The sequence below is a fragment of the Lissotriton vulgaris genome, chromosome 4_1, assembly GCF_964263255.1.
Source record: "Lissotriton vulgaris chromosome 4_1, aLisVul1.2, whole genome shotgun sequence".
NCBI lineage: Eukaryota > Metazoa > Chordata > Amphibia > Caudata > Salamandridae > Lissotriton > Lissotriton vulgaris.
The window spans coordinates 2,055,806,542-2,055,819,051 of NC_141691.1; the positions used below are offsets into that span (position 1 = coordinate 2,055,806,542).

At 43.8% G+C, this 12,510-nt stretch overlaps 1 protein-coding gene across 1 annotated transcript in view; it reads left to right on the forward strand.

The window, feature by feature from the left end:
• Positions 1–12,510, forward strand: part of LOC147724957 (butyrophilin subfamily 1 member A1-like) — a 181,123-nt gene that overhangs the window by 129,976 nt on the left and 38,637 nt on the right. The gene's annotated exons all lie outside the window — the stretch shown is intronic.

A 12,510-nucleotide genomic window follows, 5' to 3' on the forward strand; every position in this document is an offset into this window, starting at 1 on the left:
ACATTTTCATTGAATATCAACATTCCCCATATTCACTCTTCTTCTCATAACTTTCTTTCCTAACACTCACCTTCTTTCAGTCCTCCTACTTCACTTCCTTTTTCCTCTCATACCTTTCTGTTCTTTCTTACTCATTCTCCTTTCCATTATCAATGCACTCTATTTCACTTACTCTTTTTCACTTTTTTAAGAATATAGCTCTTTGATGAGAATTGGAGGTAGTTCAGAAAACAACTTTTGGTTTTCTTCTTTTTTCTAAACAGGAACTAAAACAGGGAATGGAAACTGCTCAACAGGAGCAAAAAGAACAAAAAAAAATTAGGGGTGGGAAGGGCAGCGATGGTTTTCTAATGCTCGAACCATGAGCTGTACACTTTGTTCTCCAAAGGTAAGGAGTTGATCGCAGTATCTGCATCTGAGGGTACCATGGTTAAAAGCAGGTTGAATGTTCGGAACCAGCTCTTGTGATCTCCCCCTCCCTGGAGAAGTTGCTCCTCCGGTTGATGTAGAGGCCCCATCACTGGGAACCTCTTGTGCCAGAGCCCTGAAACTTTCCCGGGCAAAATTCTGGGGGTGCTTCCTCTCCACATGCCGGATCATTGTGAAGTTCCCAAAAGAGTACTTTTCCAAAGGGTTTCCTCGTGACAGCTCTTCTTTGCAGATCCTGCACTGCACTTTTGGAGCATTTGCCTTTTTTAGTCCAGGTGGGATTATAAAAAATTTCCAAATGAAATGTTCCTTAACTTTTCATTGAGGAAGCTCTTCATTGATGAATTCTGGTTCATCCTCACTGCTGGATTGTCTGGTAGCCATTGTAAAACCAACAAATATCCAGGAGCAAAAAGGCAGGTCTTGCAGTCACAAAAGTGAAAGAAGAAGTGAAGGAAATGGGTGGGGATTTCATTCTTTGTAAAAAAAACTGTTAGTAACCAATGAAAAGTGTTATTTTAAGGTTACATGACACCGACGCGCTTACGCTGCGCGCTCCGGAGCGCTTCCGGGTGCGCAAACACGGCGCGAACGTAGGCGCTTCCGGGGCGCGTACATGGCGCGAACATAGGCGCTTCCGGGTGTGTTTACGCGGCGCGAACGTAGGCGCTTCCGAGGGCGCTTACGTTGCGCGCCGAAGTGACATCACCAAACTTTTACGGAAATGCATAATCATTTTCCTTATTAAAAAAAACTGATTTTATTTGTATGGTACGAAATGTTTTGCATTATTATTAACTTTTCATTCATATTTTTTTCACGAACGAAAGTAGCGCTCTGGGTGCGCTTTCCGGTGAGCTTACCGGTGAGCTTACCGGAAAGCTTACCGGAGAGCTTACCGGAGAGCTTACCGGAGCGCGCACCCAGAGCGCAAAAGAAAAAAATTATATAAAAAAAAATCAAAAATGAATACTTACACAAAACAGCAAATTGTTAAAAAAAAAAGGTTAGAAACTCGATATCTAAAGGAATTAGCATTTAAAAAACCTTTGAAATTCACTGAAAAAACCATAGGTTTCACACCAGTTATAGTTAGGAATTAGCATTTAAAAAACCTATTAAATTCACTGAAAAAACCATAGGTTTTACACCAGTTATAGTTACCTGGAAATTTTACTGACATAAAACCATTGAAATTCCCACGTTATAGTTAGTTGGACTCACTATAGCTTGCGCGCCTGCAATGCACTGCTGATGACGTCACATATTACATCACTCATGACATGGTCAGTGACATCACTCATGACATCACTGATGACACCATCCTTGTGACAGAGTGACAGACCTCCTTTCAGTGTAATATAAGCCTTGAAACACATATTCAAAAATAGTATTTAACATTTTTAAAAAAGTGGAGATACCCATACCAGTTACAACAAACAATTCAGTAATTCCACCATCTATATACACATTCACTCATTCACAAACAGTTCTATATAGTCACTCATCATATGCATTGATACACCTATACATCCTGTTACACACCGACAGTCATCCAAAAGTTACTCACACACATACTCACACATGCAAATAAACTATTGAACATCCATTTATTTGCATATACAAGTATACACACACTACCACCTTACTTCTAAGGGAACTTACACATACTTACTCTCTTAAACAATCACTTATAGAAACGCATACTTAATTAAACAGGAACTCTTACAATCTCTCACTCTCACATATACTCACTTATATACATCAATACTCACATATACTAGATTAAAACATATGTCGTTACTGATAAAGACACTAGTGACACAGTCATTCACTCACTAACACACACATATACACACTCATCCACCCATACAGTCCTGCACATATGCTGTCTTCAAAACACATACAAACAGTGAGTCAGTCATTGATGCATCTATGTGCTAAGTAATACCCCCACCAAACCATTCAGACACTCATACTGATACTAAAAAAAACATCTAATAACCCCTATACACACACATATAGCTACTCATCAACCCATGCAGCCACTTATACACAAAGTAAAACACTGATACATATATTTAAATATTTAAAATGTATTCGCTAATATATGTATTCACTAAGATACATTTAATAAGCAAGTTAACCAATCAACTTTTTTTTAAAACATCCATTTACACACTTATTAAAACATTTATTCTTCCATCAACCTTTACATATACATATATAAAACATATTTATTTTTCAGAAAGACACACATTCACTGGATGGTGTCATCAGTGATGTCATGAGTGATGTCACTGACCATGTCATGAGTGATGTAATATGTGACGTCATCAGCAGTGCATTGCAGGCGCGCAAGTTATAGTGAGTCCAACTAACTATAACGTGGGAATTTCAATGGTGTTATGTCAGTAACATTTCCAGGTAACTATAACTGGTGTAAAACCTATGCTTTTTTCAGTGAATTTAATAGGTTTTTTAAATGCTAATTCCTAACTATAACTGGTGTGAATTCAAAAAAGCGCTTTATTGGAGAAATGTTCATAGCGAATGCATTTCGGCGTGTCGGCCTTCATCTGCACTCCTCGCCAACTGCTTCATGTTCTGCGGCATAGGCAATCCTGCCTCGATGAAGTTGACTCCACCATGCTCCGCCCCCTGATGTGATTGGACTCCCCTGTGAAGTCCTGTAGACACGGACTTCAAGTCCCAAGATGCCGCAATGTGGTGCATCACAAGAAAGGAGATGCTGCACAGGGTGACACTCACGGAGTGGACGTCGAGAGCAGGCACATAGTCAAAGCAAGTTGGGAGGTGAGGCACTTCGGCAATCCAGCGCCCCCTCAAATCCCCTGCATTCACCCACTGCAACCCTTCAGCCTGGAGCCTTTCATGGGGGTCGGCACAGGGAACCGGGTCACCCAAAGAGAAAGTATGCGTACTTCCTAACCGCTGAGTCCTCCGGGCGTCGTGGTGGGTTCTGGACGAGATTGTAGCCACAATCAATGTAAAGATGCTCAACGAGCCTGCCAGACCGTCCTGACCTCTTGTGCTGCGGTGGTTCACTGAAATGCGTTCTGGCTGCCGCATAAATTAATGAAAGTAAAACTCCTCCCAAGAAAAGAGTAGTGACCAATGGAAGGAATTCAAAAAAGCGCTTTATTGGAGAAATGTTCATAGCGAATGCATTTCAGCGTGTCGGCCTTCATCTGCGCTCCTCTCCAACTGTTTCATGCTCTGCGGCGTAGGCAATCCTGCCTCGATGAAGTTGACTCCACCATGCTCTGCCTCCTGATGTGGTTGGGCTCTCCTGTGAAGTCCTGTAGACCCAGACTTCAAGTCCCAAGATGCCGCAATGTGGTGCATCACAAGGAAGGAGATGCTGCACGGGGTGACACTCACGGAGTGGATGTCGAGAGCAGGCACAGAGTCAAAGCAAGTTGGGAGGTGAGGCACTTCGGCAATCCAGCGCCCCCTCAAATCCCCTGCATTCACCCGCAGCAACCCTTCAGCCTGGAGCCTTTCACGGGGGTCGGCACAGGGAACCCGGTCACCCAAAGAGAAAGTATGCATTCTTCCTAACCGCTGAGTCCTCCGGGCGTCGTGGTGGGTTCTGGACGAGATTGTAGCCACAATCAATTTAAAGATGCTCAACCAGCCTGCCAAACCGTCCTGACCTCTTGTGCTGCGGTGGTTCACTGAAATGCGTGCTGGCTGCCGCATGAATTAATGAAAGTAAAACTCCTCCCAAGAAAAGAGTAGTGACCAATGGAGGGAATTCAAAAAAGCGCTTTATTGGAGAAATGTTCATAGCGAATGCATTTCGGTGTGTCGGCCTTCATCTGCACTCCTCTCCAACTGCTTAATGTTCTGCGGCGTAGGCAATCCTCCCTCGATGAAGTTGACTCCACCATGCTCCGCCCCCTGATGTGATTGGGCTCTCCTGTGAAGTCCTGTAGACACGGACTTCAAGTCCCAAGATGCCGCAATGTGATGCATCACAAGGAATATATATATATATATATATATATATATATATTACATTTTATATATGTAAATTTTATATTTTTGAATTACATTTATTTTATTATATTTGTTAAAATGTATATTACATCTAAATAAATGTTTTAGTCAATTTAAAATATGTAACATTCATTCTTATTTAAAATTAAAAATCGATATTTTGTACATCTATATTTTCACATCTTGATTTTTGTACTTACTATTTTAAATATAGGATGTCAATATTTTTGACATTGATATATTTGTGTATGGGGATATTTTGGGAATCGATATTCTATCAGTGTACGAGTGGGAGGGTGGTGTAGAAACCAAATCTCTCAATTCCTAGGCTAATGCAAAGTTCTGAGTGGATAGAGGGATGCCTCCGGTTTCTGCGTGAACACACCTTCTTCCCATTAATATGAATTTCCTCACCAGCATCCAGACATTCTTGTACTTAGACACAAGTTGAGTCCCTTCAAGTCCCTGGGAATGATGATTTCTAAAGGCCCCCTGATTAGTTTGAATCTGAACATCAAATTCTTAGCCATCAAACTTAGGTACCATATGTCACATGAAGCAATATGCTGGGGCAGGATACTTCTTTCAAAAGAGTGGCCCAACGCAAGGTGCTTTATATGTGGCAAAAGTATCCATATGAAATACCACTGGAATGGATCTCTAAGCTACAGACCACACTAAATAACTACATGTGGGTGGAGCCCCCCGAGAGTAGCACATAGCAAGTGCAGAGACCTCCCATACTCCTGAGGCGGAAAGCCGGGAGAATTGTGCTGCTGATATTTTTTTACCTGTGTTTACATTGCTTATTTTTAAAATTCACCACCTTCCCCTGAGCACTTATACCTGGGACAGGGCGCCTCCTGGAGCAGATGCGCAGCGGACTCTAGCGCTGACACGGAGCTCAGGGTAATTTTGCCGCCATCTCCCCGGCCACGCACAAGCCACGCCCACTCTAGCGAGGCCACGCCCCCTTTTTCTCTGACGTATTTAACCCGTGCTGATTACGAGCGCGCCAGAGACCTTCCATACTCCTGAGGCGGAAAGCCGGGAGAATTGTGCTGCTGATATTGTTTTTACCGTGTTTATTTTGCTTATTTTTAAAATTCACCACCTTCCCCTGAGCACTTATAACTGGGACAGGGCGCCTCCTGGAGCAGACGCGCAGCGGACTCTAGCGCTGACACGGAGCTCAGGGTAATTTTGCCGCCATGTCCCCGGCCACGCACAAGGCACGCCCACTCTAGCCAGGCCACGCCCCTTTTCTTCCTACTCGTCTCCATATAACCATGTGCCTCTCAAGGAAGCGCAGCGGACGAGCGCAGCGGTCGCGCCGTTTGCACGCCGAAGGCGCGCTTAAGGCAACCCCGTCTGCGCCCGTCCGCGCCTGGACGGGCCCAGGGACCCGGCAGAATGGGGAAATTACCAGGTACACCTCCCCTGAACTTCGCTCCTTACAGAATTCTGGTCTTTCCTCTCTTGATTCTACTACATGTGCTCGTTTAAAGGCCAACAATATTTACCCTCACCATTTTATGCAGGAGCCATCTCCTACCTTACTTCAAAGCCCTAACTCCACTAATCCCTCCTTAAGTCCTAATACTCTGACCCTCCGCTGTCTATATCTTAACACCAGATCTCTGATAAAACATCAATTAGACATTTTTCTACTACTCAAGTCGGATAGGCCAGACACATTGTTTGTCTCCGAAACCTGGCTCACTGCAGATTCCTTACCAGATATTCTCACAGCTTTACCAGCAGATTATTACATCCTGTCAGTGAACAGAAAATTAGGAAAATCTGGTGGTGGCGTTGCCGCCATCATTCACAAAGATCATACGTTCACCACTCCATCTCCTTTAGACTTACCAGATACTGAAAATGTAGTTATCAAATCTGACACTGACAAAGGAACCATGGTTCTGGTACTGATTTATCGGCCACCTATACCCATGCCTACCTTCCCAGTCTCCCTGTCTGAGCAACTGGCCGGTCTGGTCGTTGATTATGATAAGGTCATGTTAATAGGGGATTTAAACTATTGGTATAACAACTTGGAAGCAGGACCTCATGCCACAGAACTTTTTGAGCTTCTCTCCAACCTGAACTTTCTTCAACATGTCCTCATTCCTACCCATGAAAAAGGACATATCTTGGACCAGATTTGGTCTTATAATATTCCTACTTCCAGCCCCACGGCCTTACCTTGTATATGGTCTGACCACCATTTACTGCAATTTTCCATCACCTCTCAGGGCAACTTAAAAAACCATGTGCCCATGGGAGGGTTAGCCAGGAAATGGAGATCTTTAAACATCCAAGATTTCCTATCTACCTTGACTAATTCTCTTCCGACTCTTGCCCCTGACATCAATCTGATGGATAAAGCACACACTGATTGGCTTTTATCTGCTTGTAACGTACATGTTCCCCTAACTAAGTTTTCCCATGCCTGCCGTATGGACGCCCACAGGTGGTTTTCTACAGACTTAAAAAATCAAAAATTAGAACTCCGCCAACTAGAAAGAAAATGGAGGCATGGCTATCATGACAAAGATAGACTGTCATATATGACAGCTCGTAGGAATTACAAGAGCTCCATTTTATCTGCCAAAGCAGCCTTCTTCTCAGAAAAAATTTCCAACGCTCAAAATAAATCGAGAGAAATCTTTAGAGTCGTAAATGATCTGTGTAATGATGCCAGAACCTCTCCTTCTCAACCTCCATCCCAACTGATGTGCAATCAGCTTAATGATTTCTTTAAGGAGAAGATTGACATTATAAAGGATAGTATTCAAACTACCCATGTCACTGCAGTTAGTGCGGAAATCTGCAGAAACCCACACAAACTCCAGGCTATCCCTCCCATCGACCCACCCACATTGATGGAGCTGATGAACCGAGTAAAGTCTGGTTCTCCCAATGACCCCTGTCCTCCGCATATATTGAAGGAAGTTTACTCAACACTCCCTCAAGGAATACTCCCCCTCCTGAACAGATCCTTATCACAGGGAATAGTTCCCAACTCATTTAAAAATGCTACTTTAGTTCCATTAATTAAGAAACCGGGTGCTGATTTATCCAATTTATCAAATTATCGCCCCATTTCTCTCCTTCCATATGGCACCAAGCTGCTCGAAGCCCATGTGGCTAGCTGCATTTCCAACTTCATAGAGACATCTGACTACCTGGAGCCAAACCAAGCCGGATTCCGCCAGGCACATTCCACCGAGGCGGTGATCCTCGCTGTCCAGGATACTCTAAGGACCAACGCCGATAATGGCATACACCAGGCCCGCGTACTCCTGGACCTGTCGGCCGCGTTTGACACGGTGGATCATACCATCTTATTACACCGTGTCGAACAAGCCGGCCTTAGAGGCTCGGCTTTTGGCTGGATTAAGTCCTTTCTGATGGACCGATCCCAGGCAGTCAAGCTGGAGAACTTTATGGCACCTAAACTTTCCACTACCTGCGGTGTTCCGCAGGGTTCATCATTATCTCCCCTCCTATTCAATTTATATCTCAAACCGCTACTGCAATCACTAAAAACAGGAAAGTCACCATCTACAATTATGCGGACGACCTGCAGCTGGTATTCCCTCTAAACTCAACGGACTCTGTTGAGGAATTCCAGACTACTATGCTGCACATACAGGGCTGGATGGATCAGAACCATCTAAAGCTCAATCCTGGAAAGACCGAGCTGGTACTCCTAGGTAACAGTGCATTGAGTTGGGGCCCTCATTTTTGGCCGACCTCGATGGGTTCTCCTCCATCTCCTTCTCAGTCGGCGAAGAGCCTTGGGGTCATTCTTAACTCCGACCTTTCACTGAAAAGTCAGGTCGGAACGGTGATCTGTTCCAGCTTTTTCCAGTTACGAAAGATCAAGAAAATTGCCCATCTGCTTACACACTCTGCTCTTATTCAGGTGGTAATCGCCTTGGTCCTTTCCCGACTAGACTTTTCCAACTCCATTTATACGGGCCTCCCCCTTGCTCTTTCTAAACGCCTGCAGATTGTTCAAAATCAAGCTGCTAGATTAATATTTAAAAGCAATCGCAGGAATTCAGCGAAACCTCTGTTAGCTTCCCTTCATTGGCTTCCTATAGCCCACATGATTACCTATAAAGTAGGCTGCATAATTTTCAAGGCCCTCCATGGCAAAAGCCCTAGGTTCGTCAATCATCTGATAAACAAATACGAACCGACCCGTAACCTTCGTTCTGCCCACTTGTCCCTCCTCACGTTGCCTATGTTCAAAAAGAAAAGACTTGGTGGAACCTGATTCGCTTACCTTGCCCCAAAAACATGGAACTCCTTCCCCCTGTCACTCCCGAACTGTACTAAGCTGGCGGAATTCAGGGGTGCTCTGAAGACCTGGTTATTCAAGCAAGCGCACGGTTAGGGTATTGTTTACCATCTGTCTCACTTTAGCGCCATGAAACCCCTGGGTGACCTTGCGCTTGATAAATTCCGAATAACATAACATAACATAACATAACATTTGCCACTATATGATAGGGAATTGCGACAGCAGATATAAGTTAGGTTACTGGGCTGCTCAGTTGCTTTACATAATCAAATGGACTTTTTGGGATAAATGAGATCCAGCAATAAGATTAGAGGTAACATCCTTTGGCTTACCAGCACCATGGTCTTGGTTGTACAAAACCAGACATCCATCCAACATGCCATCAGTGACAGCAACACCATTAGACTGTTGGCGTGAGGCATTGAAGTGGATGGCATGGGATAAGAATGTAAAGATAGCAATTCTGCTTTGGCATGGGACGATGTTAAACTAAGAATCAGGTTCGGGATCTCAAAACTAATGGATATTTGGTTGCACAATCATATGCTATCATTTGAACAGTTGACTCTGATGCTGTCCAGCACAAACACAACATTTTTTGGCATCTGCAACTACTATTTGCCCATGAAAAGTACAAGGACAGTCTGAACTTGACCCCAGAGCTCAATCCACTTGAACCTCAACTTACTATGGAGAAGCTTGGACAGAGGAAGGGGCTGAGTGGGAGGTGGGTTCTACATTTGAGATAATTGGATGAGAAAGACTGGGTGGAGGCCAACATCGCAGGTAGTCAGTTTGTCATCCTGACCCAACATTTCCAATTCAGATACTTTCACAGAGTCTATTACATCCCTGAGAGACTGTGGAAGACAAGGAAAGATAAAGACCCACACCGCTTAAGATGCTGGTCAGTCAGTGGTTCCTTGTTGAAAGTCATATGGAAGTGACCCATTATTGAGAGATACTGGACCAAATTCCTTGACACATTGGAAGCAGTGATTGGAATAACAGTACAAAGAGACCCCAAGACGGTGGAACTTGGAGTGTTTTGTGATTGGGATGGCCTATGGGGGGCAAAGGCAGCTAATTAACTTTGGTTACATGATTGCTAAGTGAGATATTGCCTGTCAGTAGAGGCCAAAAGAGGCCTTTACTGAATTTCTCATAAGAATGGATTATTGCTCTGTTACTGAGGAGTTGGTGTACAGGACAATGGTATGTCCACAGAAACATACAAATATTTGGGTGGCTTGGTGAGACCCTTTTTTATTAAAATCTGACACTTACCAGCAATAACAATACCCACTTGTTGAATGTTAGGTACTGGTTTAAGGCCTCTGAAAGTGCACTGATGCCTGTTAACACATCCCAGTATATTAGCTCTGGCCCTTGAAAGGGTATTTTAAATTGGCTGATACCCAATTGGCATAGGTTAACTTATTTCAGGGCTCATAAGTTAAAATGACCATCCTGGCCTGCAGCACCTACTGTGCCACCATGAGTGTGACAAAGCAAAACATGTCTCCAAGCCTATCACTTCAGACTGGTAGAACAGTCTTAAACTGCTAACTCGATTTTGCCATTTAAGCTAATGAACACATCCAGACCTCCCTTTCTAATATATCTAAGTCACCCCTAAGGTAGGCCTGTCGAGTCCTAAGCCAGGGTGCTGTTTAATAAAAAGTAGGACATGTGTGGTTTTATGCGTCCTAACAGTATATACCCCAAATTGTTGTTTTTACTGTGGAAAGACTAGTAGCATCATTGACAAGTACAAGTTTATATGCTGACAACTCAGCTGTGCTAACTTCTGAATGGGACCATTAAAGTTGGTGCTTCAAGTTATCAAAACAAAACAATTGTCACATTAAATCTGACTAGATGCTCAGGTCGATTTTGAATGTAGCACTTGGGTAAAAGGCAACTTGAGGAAGTTCCTACTCTGATGCCCACATTTTCCAGTGACCATTCGCAGTTGTTGGCCTCAAGAGAGCTATTTGCCATCCTGGAGAGAAGTGTGAACAACTCCTAGGACCGAACAACAGGCATATGCCATGGGAAGAGGTGTGAATCATTTCTTAGCAGGAAAGCCAAACTGGATTGGAGCACAAATGGCGCGTTTCAAAGGGGAGGTCACCTTTGAAGAACAGAGAGTATACGCACAAAGGAGGGGCTGCTGTTTTGATCTGGAAGAGCAGCTGGCAGCAGGGACAGAAAGGTTAAAACAGTTGCCAAACTGTTTTTACCATGGGTATGTAGGTAGCCACACCTTTAGGGTGGACTACCAAGCTCCACAAACTCGGAGAAGGGTTCCATCATCTTGGGAGTTTGCAGAATAGTGACTCCTGGGATTGCTGGAGTTGTTTGGCCATAGCAAAGAGAGGGTGTAGCTAAATTTTGACTGCACTTGCTGATCCTTGGGTACGCAGAGAGAGGGCTGTTCCTGTGGTGCTCTGCCCGAGGAGGAGCCATCCCTGAGCCCCACACAAAAGAAAGGACTCCAAGAGTCAGTTTGCTGGCTTCTTGTTCCAGCACCAGGGCCATAAAAGCTCAGGAAGCCATCCATGGCAACTTGGTACCCACAAATTGCAGGCAATGGGGCTGAGCCCCAAACCTCAAGAATCACATCCATATCCGCCGGACCTGGGAGAGTTCAGTTTGGTCGCCCAGAAGGAAAGTTATTACCAGTGAAAGGGAGCTGCTGGTTTTGTTGCAACCAGAGACCAGCAGGCCACTAGCCATTGGGTTTTGGCTGAACTCAATCCGGACTTGGACGCCGACCCATTGAGCCAAAATCACCCCACCATGTTTGTTGACAGAGGAGTGGCCATAGGAAGACCTCCATCACCGGAATGGCATCGGCAACATCCTCTAGCATCTTCATTCTCCTTCATCCTTTGCATCAGAACCCCTCTATTGAAGACAATGGCAAGTTGCGGTTAACACTGAAACTGAACTGGAGACTGCGTTTAATGGAAGCTATCTGTTCCATGGGACTTTGTTAGTCCACTTGACCTGCTCCCTGCCGGAGTTGTTCAGTCAAAGTAACTGGAAGGGACCACGTTCAACTTTGTCAAAGTTTGGTAAAAGTTTCCAAAAGGTTTGTAAACCATGTTACCACGGTGCATACCAATACTTGTTTGTGGTTGAGTGAAAAGCTCTGATTTATTGTTTCTTCACGTACTTATATCTCCAGAAACCTCCAGAAATTTGCTTCATTTTGGTGTACATGAATTAATAGAAATATAATCCATTTAAATAAATTGAAGTTGGATTTCTTGAGAGTTGTGTTTCTTTCCTATTCAATTGATGTGGTACTTCTTAATGCTTTGCACTTGTTCCTTTGTTTAAGCCTGACCGCTTGAAGCTACAGCTACTAGAGTTAAGCTAAGGTTTTACAAACGAGCCTTATTGGATGCAAGACAGAGTGGTGAGTGTAATACATGGTGAGGTTGCACAACCACACAATGAAATACACCCCATTTCATCACAATATACTTTACTGGTCAATATTCCTTTGAGCAATATTGTAGGTGCCTAAGATTGACAAAGTTGTGTTTACAAACATGTAACAACTGCTACGTAAAAGTTGAAAATGACAATAAATAGACATTTAACATAAATGACTAACTTACCTGCATGCTAAAATACTTCAAAATGGCCCTTATGGTAGTACTTACCTGCGCGGTAAAGGGATTCAATTGTCATGCCATCCCATTCAGAATATCACATAATGA